Source organism: Capra hircus, chromosome 15, assembly GCF_001704415.2.
Source record: "Capra hircus breed San Clemente chromosome 15, ASM170441v1, whole genome shotgun sequence".
Classification (NCBI taxonomy): Eukaryota; Metazoa; Chordata; class Mammalia; order Artiodactyla; family Bovidae; genus Capra; species Capra hircus.
Window position 1 is genome coordinate 27,101,412 of NC_030822.1, and position 13,269 is coordinate 27,114,680.

The 13,269-nt window shown below is 42.5% G+C and overlaps 1 pseudogene across 1 annotated transcript; it reads left to right on the forward strand.

Annotated features, from left to right (window-relative positions):
• Window positions 2,234-2,728, forward strand: LOC102175602 (annotated as a pseudogene). Its single transcript, XR_310578.2, has one exon. The product of XR_310578.2 is annotated as a 40S ribosomal protein S23 pseudogene (transcript).

Genomic DNA, 13,269 nt, shown 5'->3' on the forward strand with positions numbered 1-13,269 from the left:
ATGGAAACTGAGCCTCCTCCAGACAGCAGGGCTGCTCTGCTCACACGGATCAAGTTGGGAGCCTCATTAGTCATGTCAGATGACATAGTTAACACTTGGGGCCAGCACAACCAGTTCATCAAAAGCTCCTATGTGCCTGACTCCATCACTGCGGCTGAGGAACTACTGTATGTGGAGCAGACAGCACATCAGAGGAGCAGTGCCAGAGTGCTTCCAAATTGGTTTTGATTAATTGCATGGACATGTCTTTAATTGGTGCCAGGGTACCGGCCAGAGAACTTATGGGAAAGCAGGATGTTATGTTTTCACTCCCTGAAGTCCCATAAAGCAATGAAAGATGAGGGACAGAATCACTGCTCGTTGAAAATTTATCGACCGTGCAGACCCAGAAAACACAAATAACTGTCTGAATCGAAACCTAACCTCATTTTCCCAACTCATTGGAAGCCATGCATGTTCCCCTCTGTGCCCCTGCCTGCCTGCTGAGATGTACAACCGAGTGAAAGGTGTGATTTCTGAGAAATGAGTGCGTTAGTGCGGAGACGGCACACTTGGCTTTCCCAGATGGGCGCAGAGGTATCTGGGAAGGCCCCTCCCCTCAGAAACATCTCCTCCTCCAGCACATCAACATCTTTTGAACTGATATCAGATGTTGATCCACTTTGGGTGAAGCATTCATTCACACACTCATTCTTTCTTTTTCCTCCTTGGAGATTTGTGCTGAGTGTGTCTTAAATACAGATCACTGTTCTGGGGAATACAGAATGGAGTCAAGTACAGATCCTTCCCTAAGGAAAACAGTTAACTAGGGGAAAAGAGAGGGCAGGGCCACAGAAGAGCTAATGCATATGGTTGCATCACAGAAAATGAAACACTGAGATTTGCCATCAAGAAGACTGGCGTTCAAATCTTAGCTCTGATTCTTATTTCTGAGTCATCGCAGAAGTCACTCCAATTTTCTGAGTTTTAACTACAGAATGGGATTAAAAACTGGATAATCATGGGTAATCATGAAGCTTATAAGATGTTGTAGAGTTGAAAGAACAGGGTCCAGGGCCTGGCATTGATCAAAAAACGGGTTGCCAATTCTGAATAAGCATCACCAGGGAGGTTCTAAGAAAGTGCTATGTGAGAGTTCATGTATTCAGGAAACAAATGTTTACCAATCACATACTCTGTGCCAGGCTCTAGGGATTTAAGAAAAGAAGTTCTGCCAGCAACGAGACAGGCCCACTAGGTAGTAAAAATGCTATATAGTATGGCCGGTGCGTGTGCATGCTAAGTCGCTTCAGTCGTGTCCAACTCTGTGCGACACTATGGACTGTAGCCCACCAGGCTCCTCTGTCCATGGGATTTGCCAGCCAAGAATACTGGAGTGGGTTGCCATGCCCTCCGCCAGGGGTTCTTCCTGACCCAGGGATCGAACCCGAGTCTCCTGTGTCTCCTGCATTGCAGGCGGATTCTTTAACCTGAGCCACCAGAAACCTGCTATGTATGGTAAGAATGGCAGATCGTTATAGGTGTGCTGAGAGAAGCTTGCTCTGAGTCAGTGGGGAGGGAAGGAGACAATGGTCACTCTTACTGAGGGTAAAGAAATAGGATAGATATGCCTAAAAAGGCAATGTTTGGGCCAAGTCCTGAAAAATGAGATTTTCATTTGCATCTAGAACACAAAAGGGTAGTCCACGTACAATAACACAATGTTCTTTTTGTTTCTAGGACAAGCAACGATTATCCCCTGGGATTTTGGAATCAGCTTCTCTCTTTTTATGGAAAGTTCTTTCCTTGGGTTTTCCCAAAGGTGGCTGCTTCACATTTATAACCTGGTGTTTTCTCACTTATTCCTTTATTTCTTGTATTTCTCCTTCACTAGAATGCCTGATCCAAGAGAACACAAGATCTTGTCTTTTCTCTTCACTCTATCACAGCATCTAGAACATTGCCTGACACAATGTGGTATCTGATATATGTTTGTTGCCTGAATAAATAAATAAACTTCAGGAGGCTCGGGAAGGCATACTGCTATCAAGGAAATATAAACACACTGCCTGCTGCACTGTTGGCATTGAATTTTTTTTCTCATAAAATTGAATGAGAAATACCTAAAGCACATGTGTGCTCAGTTGTGTCTGACTCTTTGTGACCCCATGGACTGTAGCCTGCCAGGGTCCTCTGTCCATGGAGTTTCTCATGCAAGAATATCAGAGCGGCTTTCGCTCAGGCCCGTGGCGCCGGCAGGATGGGCAAGTGTCGTGGTCTTCATACTGCCAGGAAGCTCCGTAGCCACCGATGAGACCAGAAGTGGCATGATAAGCAGTACAAGAAAGCCCATCTGGGCACAGCCCTGAAGGCCAACCCTTTTGGCGGCGCTTCTCACGCCAAGGGAATTGTGCTGGAAAAAGTAGGAGTTGAAGCCAAACAGCCAAATTCTGCTATCAGGAAGTGTGTCAGGGTTCAACTAATCAAGAATGGCAAAAAAAAAAATCACTGCTTTTGTACCCAATGATGGTTGCTTGAATTTTATTGAGGAAAATGATGAAGTTCTGGTTGCTGGATTTGGTCGCAAAGGTCATGCTGTTGGTGACATTCCTGGAGTCCGCTTTAAGGTTGTCAAAGTAGCCAATGTCTCTCTTTTGGCTTTATACAAAGGCAAGAAGGAAAGACCAAGATCATAAATTTTGATGATGAAAGCACGATAGTAATAAATTTTCCTATACCAAAAAAAAAAGAATATCAGAGCGGTGGCTGATCCATGTCCATGTATGGCAAAAACCACCACAATGTTGTAAAGTAATTAGCCTCCAATTAAAATAAATTAATTAAAAAAAAATTTTAAAGGATACCAGAGTGGGTTGCCATTTCCTTCTCCAGGGGATCTTCCCGACCCAGGAATCAAATCCTATCTCTTGCGTCTCCTGAATTAGCAGGCAGATTCTTTACTGCTGAGCCACCTGGGAAGTCTTAGCTAAAGCACAGGCTGGAGGAATTGAGATGGGAAGTAACAGAAGAGGTGGTCTCTGAGCTGCTCCCTGAAGGCCAAGAAGGGTGACGATATGATGGGGATGTTAGAAGGGCATCAGGAGGATTAAGTAAGATAGCTTTTAAATCTCTTCCAACCTTGAGCTTCTAAGATTGTCTCCCAAACAAATCATCTCTTGCCACCCTTTGGAGTCTCCTCATCACACCCCTCCTTTCTACCCCACCCTGTCTGGAGTCTGTAAGGACATCTGACACACCATTTCCTGCCAATGTAAATCATGAACTGATGTGTGATGCTTGTTCTCAAGTTTTTACCATCCCCCACATGGAGATGGCCCCATAACTCAGGGTGGGGGCCCCATGCAAGGATAGCCTTTCCACAGGGCGGCAAATAAGGTGGAACTGTTTAACCACCAGCACCTTCCTGGCCCTGCTCCCAGATAATTTTATGTCCTCTGGTCCTGAATCTGCTTCTTCGTTGGATGCACCTCAGTTCACTTGCTGGAGCACTGATGTGTGACTATTTAACTGCCTTTGCTTCCTGTCCCAGCGATGCTGGGCTTTAGGGAGCATGGGAGAGAGACAAGAAAGAGAGCTTTGTATGAGGTAAGCTTGGACAGTCATAATAAAGGCCCCAAACTAACGTATACATACACAGTGCTTGACAATTTACAAAGCCCTAGAGAACTCCGGTTCATCCCTCAAGACCCTGCACCTCTTTTCACTCAGCTTCAACTCTCCCAGGCAGAGCTAATCCTTCCCTCCACACTGTAGAGCGTCCATTAGATCCCTTATTACCTTGTAATGAATTTGTGTACATGTCTCATTTCCTTCATTAAACCATCAATTTCTTGATGACAGATCTCTTCTCTCCTAGTTAAACTCATTTCTTTCTTAAAAAGTACTTTTCATCATACATATTTTTCTAATTATAAAAGTAATATTTATAGTTATAATGATCAAAATTGTATATATAAATGTATAATGAAGAAAATTTCAAATCACCTATAATTTCATCACCCAGATAAAACCACTGGTAACACGTTTAATATATCTTGAGCCTTTTTGTAGCATATAGAAAGTAAAAATGGACTATATAATGCATGCGGTTTCACCGTCTGGCTTTAGCATCTTTCCATTGTGAACATAAACACATCATTGACAATTCTTCAAAAACATCATTTTAAATGGCTGCACTATTTTCATTTAATGAGTTGACCACAATTTACCTTACAGTTTCCTCATTGAGAGACATTTAGGCTAGTTACTTCTTTTTACTGCTTTTCCAAATAAAATGAGTAGCTGTACACATAAGTCTTTATCTACATCTTTGACTATTTCCCTCAGGAAGATTCCTAGAAATGGAATGTCTAGGTCAGCTGGTTTGAATTCCTTGAGCTGCTTCTTGATGCTCACTGCCAAATTGCTCTAAGAACCAACTTACACTTCCAGTAGTGCGTGAGTGTGCCCATCTTACAGTGTCCTCACCTACATTTAGTATTATCTCATTGGAATCTTCACCAACCACAGTGATCTTCTCGCAGTTTCCCTTAGGGTGGGTAATTTTTCCTAAACACAGCAAAAATTATTCAACCATACAGAGTTGTCTTCTTCTGAGATATTAACCTAAGGAGGGTGTATTTGTTTGAACAGATCTTTTACTGCTGCAAATATTTCTATAATTTTGATTTGAAAACTGCCCAAAGAGCAGAAACTTCACTCTTTTGCCCCTCAATTGCAATATAATTCTGTCTTTGGGGAATGATTTTTTATTTTCAGCAACCATCAAAAGCCATTTGGAACTCATGGCAAGTGAGATGAGGAGCTGCAGCTGGGTTTGAGTCAGAAATGAGGTGTAATTTTACGGTAATGAGATTGAGGTCTTTTTGTGACTTGTAAAGAGGATTCCCACAGGAGTTCTTGGGCAGAAGCGGCATCATCGTAACAAGTGCCAGGCCTCCCTACAGGACCGTTCCAAAGTGAGCACAGGCAGGAGGCATGATTCTAGCTCATATATGGTCTGTCTACCTAGGACTTCATTATAGCCCCAGGTACAGGCATCAGTTCATTTCAGAGCTGGTCCTGTTCCACTTTCTCTCTTCATCGAGGCCACTTGGCCCTGATGTGACTCCAGGGCCAAGATCTTGAAGGGCCAGTTTAGGGGGAGGGTGTCTCCTGCATTGCTGCATTGGCAGACCGGTTCTTTACCGCTCGTGACCCCTGGGAAACCCCCGGAAAACAATGGCACCCCACTCCAGTACTCTTGCCTAGAAAGTCCCACGGACAGAGGAGCCTGGTAGGCTGCAGTCCATGGGGTCGCTAAGAGTCGGCACGACTGAGCGACTTCACTTTCGCTTTTCACTTTCATGCATTGGAGAAGGCAATGGCACCCCACTCCAGTATTCTTGCCTGGAGAATCCCAGAGACAGGGGAGCCTAGTGGGCTGCTGTCTATGGGGTCGCACAGAGTCAGACACAACTGAAGCGACTTAGCAGCAGCAGTAGTCTCCTGCATTGCTGCATTGGCAGGCGGGTTCTTTACCGCTAGCAACCCCTGGGAAATCCCCGGAAAACAACATAGGCCACGGAAGCGCAAGCATTCAAGAATGAGATTCAAACCCACACGTGCAGAGCACAATGGATTTAGTAGTCTGTCGCTTTAAGCACTCAGCTACCTCACCCAGGTGGCAATAGTGGTAAAGAACCCCCCTACCAAGGCAGGAGATGTGAGAGACACTAGTTCTAACCCTGGGTTGGAAAGATCACCTCCAGGAGGGCATGGCAACCCAGTCCAGTATTCTTGCCTGGAGAATTCCATGGACAGAGGAGCCTGGCAGGCTACAGTCCATGGGGTCACAAAGAGTCAGACACGACTGAGAGACTGAGCAGGCACCTAAATGATTTTACTTCACAGGATTGTTAGAAACGGGAACTACATAGAACCACACCAACACAGATGCACATTCACACAAAATAGCTAAGGTGTACTGAGCACTTACTCTGCGCCCAGTACTGTGCTTTATATGCATGTAGCCAACACCGCTGTTTGACCATCTAGAAGCTGTTTCTCTCTTGCTACTCCTTTAGGGGTGATTGTGTAGCCCAGTTCTGGCAAGTGAGATTTAGGTAAAACCCTTCTGGGAGTTATTGGGAGAGCTTTTGCTTTCCTAAGGAAACTGGACTGCTAAGTCGGAGCTGTTTTCCCACCCCCACCCTTTCCAGCCTGGATCTTGGAGATAAGGTTGGACATTGCAACCATCTTGTAATCTAGATGGAAAGACCAAAGGAGCACCTCTGTTATACAAAAAGTAACTACCTATTTGGTTAAGTCACTACTAGTTATTGCTTGCAGCTAATGATATTCTAATACACTTGCATAAAAGATATCCACACATAATAAAATGCGCTATAAAGTGTTCCCATTGATACTCATATTCAAACACAGTTCCTCCATTCAGAGAACTAATGATATGAATGATGATCATCTTGTATTTATGTAGCACTCGGCAATTTTCAAAAGATTTTCACATCCATTTTGTCATTTGTTCCTTACAACTCTGTAAGGAAGGCAACTTTTTTATCTGAAAAATCCTTTTCAATTGCAAAAGGCTATTTAATAAGTATTTTAGAATGCTCATATGTTACACATAGGCTTGTCTTCTTTTCTTTTTTTCCCCTTTTTCCTTCCTTCTTTCCTTCTACGCCAACCCTGGGCCTGTTTTTCTCAGACTCACCCCTCAGCCTTCTTCTGCTGTGTTGTGCTCTGTAATGCAGGGATGTTGATCTATTCAGGCTGGGAATCCAGGTTCCAACACATCTGACTTTGGCCTAGGGGAAGTATCATACTAGCAGGAGATTTGGGGTAGGTGGGGGTGGGAAGGAAGAGGCTGGGATGTTTTTGCCCCCTGCCCCCACCACCATCTGCCTCATGTTATGCCCAGAGTCTGAGTCCCCAAAACTGAGAGAATAAGATGTCCACAGCAATGCAAAAGCATGAAGGGGTTTTATTTCTAGCTCGAGCTAGGGCTCCCGCCACATCCAACACAGTGGAGTGGAGCTAAGAGCCCCGAGCCCAGATTTACAGCAGTATTTATAGGTTTTAGAACAGAGAGTTGGCAAGGGCTGATTGGCTGCAGGAGTTTCCTAGTATTTACTAATTGGCTAATCTTTATTGGCTGCAGGGGTTTCCTGGTATTTACTAATTGGCTATTGGCTGCAGGGGGATGTCTTTTACGTCCTGATAAACTCAAACCAGGTTATGGGGAGTATGCTGATTAGACAAGTCCTGGCATCCGCGGGGATGACCTCACTGGGCAATGACTCAGCCTTTCCCATGAGTCCTACCTTAGTCCCTGAAGCCTATCATGGCGTTTGTTAGGTCCCAACACCTCAGTGGCATTTCTGGCTGCATATTTTCCAGGGCTCCTGCTCCCAATGTTAGAGTTCAAGCTTCTGACCACGTGGCTCCTGGCTCTCCATCCCCTATGAGACTGCCTTCCCCCTCTGCCCCTTTTGGTTTCCCTAAGCTCTGGCTGCCTCTCCACCCCCTATCCTATCACCTGTGTAACCAGTCCACTTCATTAGGTCCCTCCACTGTAAATATTTGATGTGTCCTCTTTTTCCTCAGTTACACTCATTGATCCATATCACCTTTTTAGGGCACCCACTCAGGGTCAGGTTCTGTGCAGGACACACAGCGCAAAAGGTGTGCTAGTCTAAGGAGCAAAGTGAAAAGCCTCAGCGTGTGATGGTTTCTACTGTTCAGTTCAGTCGCTCATCCCTAAACTCAGCAAAACTTACAGGTAAGTCTTGCCATTGCCTGGGCTTCTTCCTTTTTCCAGAGGCAAGCCAGAGACAATGTGCAGGACCCTCGGTATGTCCCCTTCACTACCCACTGCACGAGTGAGTTTGGGAGTGCTTCTGGATGGTGGCAGAAACGCCTATTGGCTTTCACCTCCTCCCAGGCAAATGCTCCTACCAAGGGCTCTCAGGCTCAGGACAGCCCAGCTTCCACGACCTGTATTGTACTCCCTTCCCTTCTCTTCTAAACAGTCTTACCTAAAGAAGCAGGAAGAATCTTTTAGAGAGTCTTCGCTTCAGCAAAATGCCAGAGATGAATTATCCATAAAAGTTAATAATGGAGAGAAGCCAGTGGTACCAAGTCAACTTGAAGATGCTTAGATATCTTGCACGGGATTTTGCAAACAGACTGGACAAAAATCCCATTTAAAGTTTTATGGCTTTGGCAACGTAGACAACCATTCTGAGCTTCAGTTTTCTCACCCACAAAATGGAGACAATACATGTCTTCCTCATAGGATGATTGTTTCTGATCTGAGAAACTTCAGAAACGTGACCAATTATCCTAACATAGATGGGTCCCCCCGCCCCCACCAACTATAGACACATGGAGATCCTGTATGAGCTATAACAGACAAGTTATATTTTTATTGCCAGTTTTGAAAAAAATATAAAGAGAAACCTCTAGATATAAGAAATGAAAAAGAAATGGAAAACTCAAAGCCAGAACAGGGCACAGGTGATGTGCCTGAGCTGCCACAGAGATGTCACACTTAGTTATAGATCCTGAGAGCTGCAGGCCAGGGTTACACTGTACACTAAGGAGTAGAGATGGAGCTTCAGTTCTGGACAAGTAAGAAAGTTGGAACAGAGCCCGCTACAAAAAGCCCTGACATTGGAAGCTCTGTCCTCTTCCGTGAAAAGGAGACTGGCAAAACTCTATCCCAAGGTCAGAGAAGTTCAAGGAAGCTATATGTCTGATGAGGCCTTGGGTAGGGTAAAAAATGGCACTCATGAGAAACAGAAATTCTAATCATGGCCAAATGCTTATGGGGGGTTTAAATTTACTTTACCTGTAAGTGAAAACAGCTACTGAGAAGTTAACATAAAATTCTTGGATTAGGGCTGAAGTAAGACCTATTAAAATTCTTAGGTTTAGCCTGAAGCAAATTCAAAATAGCTCTGCAGGATGCTTAACAATTCAGGGCTTGCAGATCCACTAGAAAAAGCAATCCTTGATGAGGACGCTCACAAAAAGGATCCACCCCATGAGGAAAGAAATGAGCAGAATGGAGAGTCATTCGACATAACAAACTAGAAAGAAGAAGGGTAAAAACAGAACCATCTGAAAGAGACTATGAATTAGGATGATTAAAATAGACATAAGAGAAGCAGTCGAAGCCATAATAAAATAACAGAATAGTATAAGAGGAAAAGAGTGGGGAGATTTGAAAAACAACCATTAGAACTTCCTGAAATGAAAGACACTGCCACTGAAATTAAAAACTCAAAGGATATTAAACTACCTATAGATCTAGCTGAAGAGGGACTTAAAGAGAAATTTGAGGAAATTACCCAAAACAGAATAAAAAGAGATAAAGAGATAAAAAACCTGAACAAGAATTTAAAAGACATGAGTGATAAAAAGAGAAAGTCAAGCAGATGTCTAATAGGAATTCCAGAAAGATTTAATAGAGGGAATGATGGAAAATCATTATTAAAAATATTACAGCTATATAAGTCAGGGTTCTCCAGGGAAACAGAACCAACAATTTCATAACTAGTCATACCCTGATGAAACTGCAAAACCACAAGGCAAAGAGAAAACTATAAAAGCCCTCACTGAAAAGGGCCAGATTACCAAAAGGGATGTTAACTATGACAGCAGCCTTTTCATCAGCAACAATGGAAACCAAAATACAAGAGGATAATATCTTCAAAATGTGGAAAGAGAATAAACCTCAAACTACAATTCTGTACAAGTTCAATTCATAAGTGACACCAAATTTTCAGCCATTTGCAGACAAGCGAAGATGATGAGTTTACCTTACACAAGCTTTGCTGAAAGAATATGAGTGGATATACTTCAGTAAGAAGAAAATAATTCAATCCAGAAAAATAAGTTAGATGTAAGGAGGGGTATGCAACCAAGGCACTAGAGTCAGCTCACATCAGCCCAAAGAGCCGACTTAAAATTTCAGGAATTTTGAGAACTGGATGTTAAACAGTCATTGCTAGAGGGAGGAGGGAGGGGGGTTCAGGTTGGGGAACACGTGTATACCTGTGGCGGATTCATGTTGATGTATGGCAAAACCAATATAATATTGTAAAGTAATTAGCCTCCAATTAAAATAAATAAATGCATATTTTAAAAAAATAAATAAAAGTTAAATCACACAAACTTACATTTAAATGAATTACTTTAAAATAAAGGTTTAAAATCCTCACAATGTATCACTTCTTAATTATTTTACTACAAGTTTGCTATTACCTATGCTCTTGAGGTTATTTATATCTCTGTATGGTGGAAATACTATGTAAATGGTGTGCTGCTGGGCATCTTTTCCCTTTCTCTAGATTTCAGTGACGTCACATTGCTAGCTTGAATATAGCTTGAGCACTTCAAAGGCCAACAAATGCTACAAATCAAGACTACCTTTGGACTTCTCCCTTTGGACAATGGATGCAAATGCACCTGTCAATGCAGGGGACACGGATTTGATTCCTGGTCTGGGAAGATTCCACATGCTACAGGGCAACTAAGCCCGTGCACCACGATGACTGAAACCTGTGAGCCCTAGAGCCCATACTCAAGCCACCACAATGAGAAGCCCAGCACTGTAACTAGAGAGTAGCTCCGGCTCTCTGCAACTAGTGAAAGCCTGCATGCAGCAAGGAAGACCCAGTGCAGCCAAAATGAATTAATAATAAAAAAAAAAGACTCCCTTACTCCCTACCACATGAGAGCTGATTGTTACTATCTGTCAGCACATGGGGCTTCCCAGGTATTACTGTTGATAAAAAATCCGCCTGCCAGTGCAGGAGACAGACATAAGAGATGTGGGTTCAGTTCCTGGGATGGGAAGATCTGCTGGAGGAGGGCATGGCAACCCACTCCTGTATTCTTGCCCGGAGAATTCCAATGGACAGAGGAGCCTGGAGGTTGCAGTCCAGGGGGCTGCAGAGTTGGACACAACTTAAGTGACAGCATGCATCAGCACACTGCTGAATATAAGAAATAATGGTTTCCACTGCTAGGTATATGTCCAAGAGAACTGAAAACATGTCTCCACAAAAATACTTAGATACAAATGTTCACAGCAGTTAGTATAATTGCTAAAAAGTAGAAATAAGTCAAATGTCCACCAACCAATGAACAGACGAATAAAATGTAGCTTATTCATACAATGGAATATTATTAAGGCATAAGAAGGAATGAAGTACTGAAGTACATATTCTAACATGAATGAATCTTGAAAACATTGTGCTAAATGAAAGAAATTAAGACACAAAAAGCCATATACTATATGATTCCATTTATACGAAATATCCAGAATAGGCAAATCCGTAGACAGGAAGTAGATTAATGGTTACCAGGGGCTAGGGAAAGAAAGCTGAGTGCGGAAGAACTGATGCTTTTGAACTGTGGTGCTGGAGAGGACTCTTGAGAGTCCCGTGGACTGCAAGGAGAGCCAACCAGTCAATCCTTAAGAAAGTCAGTCCTGAATATTCATCAGAAGGACTGATGCTGAAGCTGAAACTCCAATACTTTGGCCACCTAATGCGAAGAACTGATTCATTGGAAAAGACTCTGATGCAGGGAAAGATTGAGGGCAGGAGACAACAGAGGATGAGATGGTTGGATGGCATCACTGACTCAATGGACATGAGTTTGAGGACCCTCCGGGGGTTGGTGATGGACAGGGAAGCCTGGTGTGCTGCAGTCCATGGCGTTGCAAAGAATTGGACACAACTGAGCAGTGGAACTGAACTGAACTGAGGGTGTAGGGATAGGAGGTGGGGGGTAATACCAGTAATGAGTATGAGATTTCTTTGGGGAATAGTGATTGCACAATCTTGTGAATATGCTGAAAATTATTGAATTGTAACTACAAAAGGGTGAATTTTATTGTATGCAAGAAAGGACTTGGGGAAGGAGGAAGGGATAGTTAGGGAGTTTGGGACTGACATGTACACACTGCTATATTTAAAATGGATGACCACCAAGGATCTATGTATAGCACAGGGAACTCTGTTCAGTGTTATATAACAATTTAAATGGGAAAAGAATTTGAAAAAGACTAGATACCTGTATAACTGAATCACTTTGCTGTACACCTGAAACTAACAAAACATTGTTAGCCAACTATACTTCAACATGAAGTAAAAAGTTTAAATGAGAAAGAAATAAAGAAAGGTAGGCAGAGAAACTGGTATGTGTGTTTGTAAATCTAAAGAAATACCGGCTGTTAAAACATCTAATGGAGGGAGATGAGTTGAGTGGTTAAAAGTAAGTTGGAACCAAAACACTGAAAACCAAATTACCTGGAAGATAAAAGGGGGTGGAGAGCAGACTTAAAGAAATCTCAAATTCCTGAAATCTTCACAATGAGCTAGTGATTAACTTAACAATGTTAGGTTGAGCATGTCCATTAGTAACAGAGGAACATCCACTGAAGGAATATAATTAGAAAGTATAATTTCCAAACCACTAGTGAGACTAAAAAGGGGGTAAAGAAAATAACCAAAGTAAAAGAGGACAGGATAAGAGAATAAAGCAAATAAAACACGTGGCAAGTGACAAAACAAAGGGGAAGATATCTCCAATATATCAAAATGAGAAGAAATGTAAACATGGGTATGAGACAAAGATTCTTAGATTGGATTTTTAAAAATCCAGCTGTATGTTGGTTACAAGAATGCATTCAGAAGTTAAGGACGCAGAAGTGTTAAGAGGATGGGGAAGATATACTAGGCAAATACAAAATGAAATAATGCAACAATAATAGATTTTAAGTCAAAAAGCATTGTTAGGGATAGAGTAAAATGCCTTAATGATAAAAGGGACAGTTCATCAGGAAGATATAATGACCAGAACATATTTGTTCCAAATGGAAATATTACCTCCAAATGTATAAGACAGAATTACAAGGAGAAATGGACAAATCCACATAGTGGGAGATTTTGACACACCTCCCTCAGTAGCTAATAGGGTAAGAAGACAAAATATTTGTAAGGCTATAGAAGATTTGACTGACTGGAAAAGGTCAGTTTTCATTCCAATCCCAAAGAAAGGCAATGCCAAAGAATGCTCAAACTACCGCACAATTGCACTCATCTCACATGCTAGTAAAGTAATGCTCAAAATTCTCCAAGCCAGGCTTCAGCAAGACGTGAACTTTGAACTTCCAGATGTTCAAGCTGGTTTTAGAAAAGGCAGAGGAACCAGAGATCAAATTGCCAACATCCACTGGATCATGGAAAAAGCAAG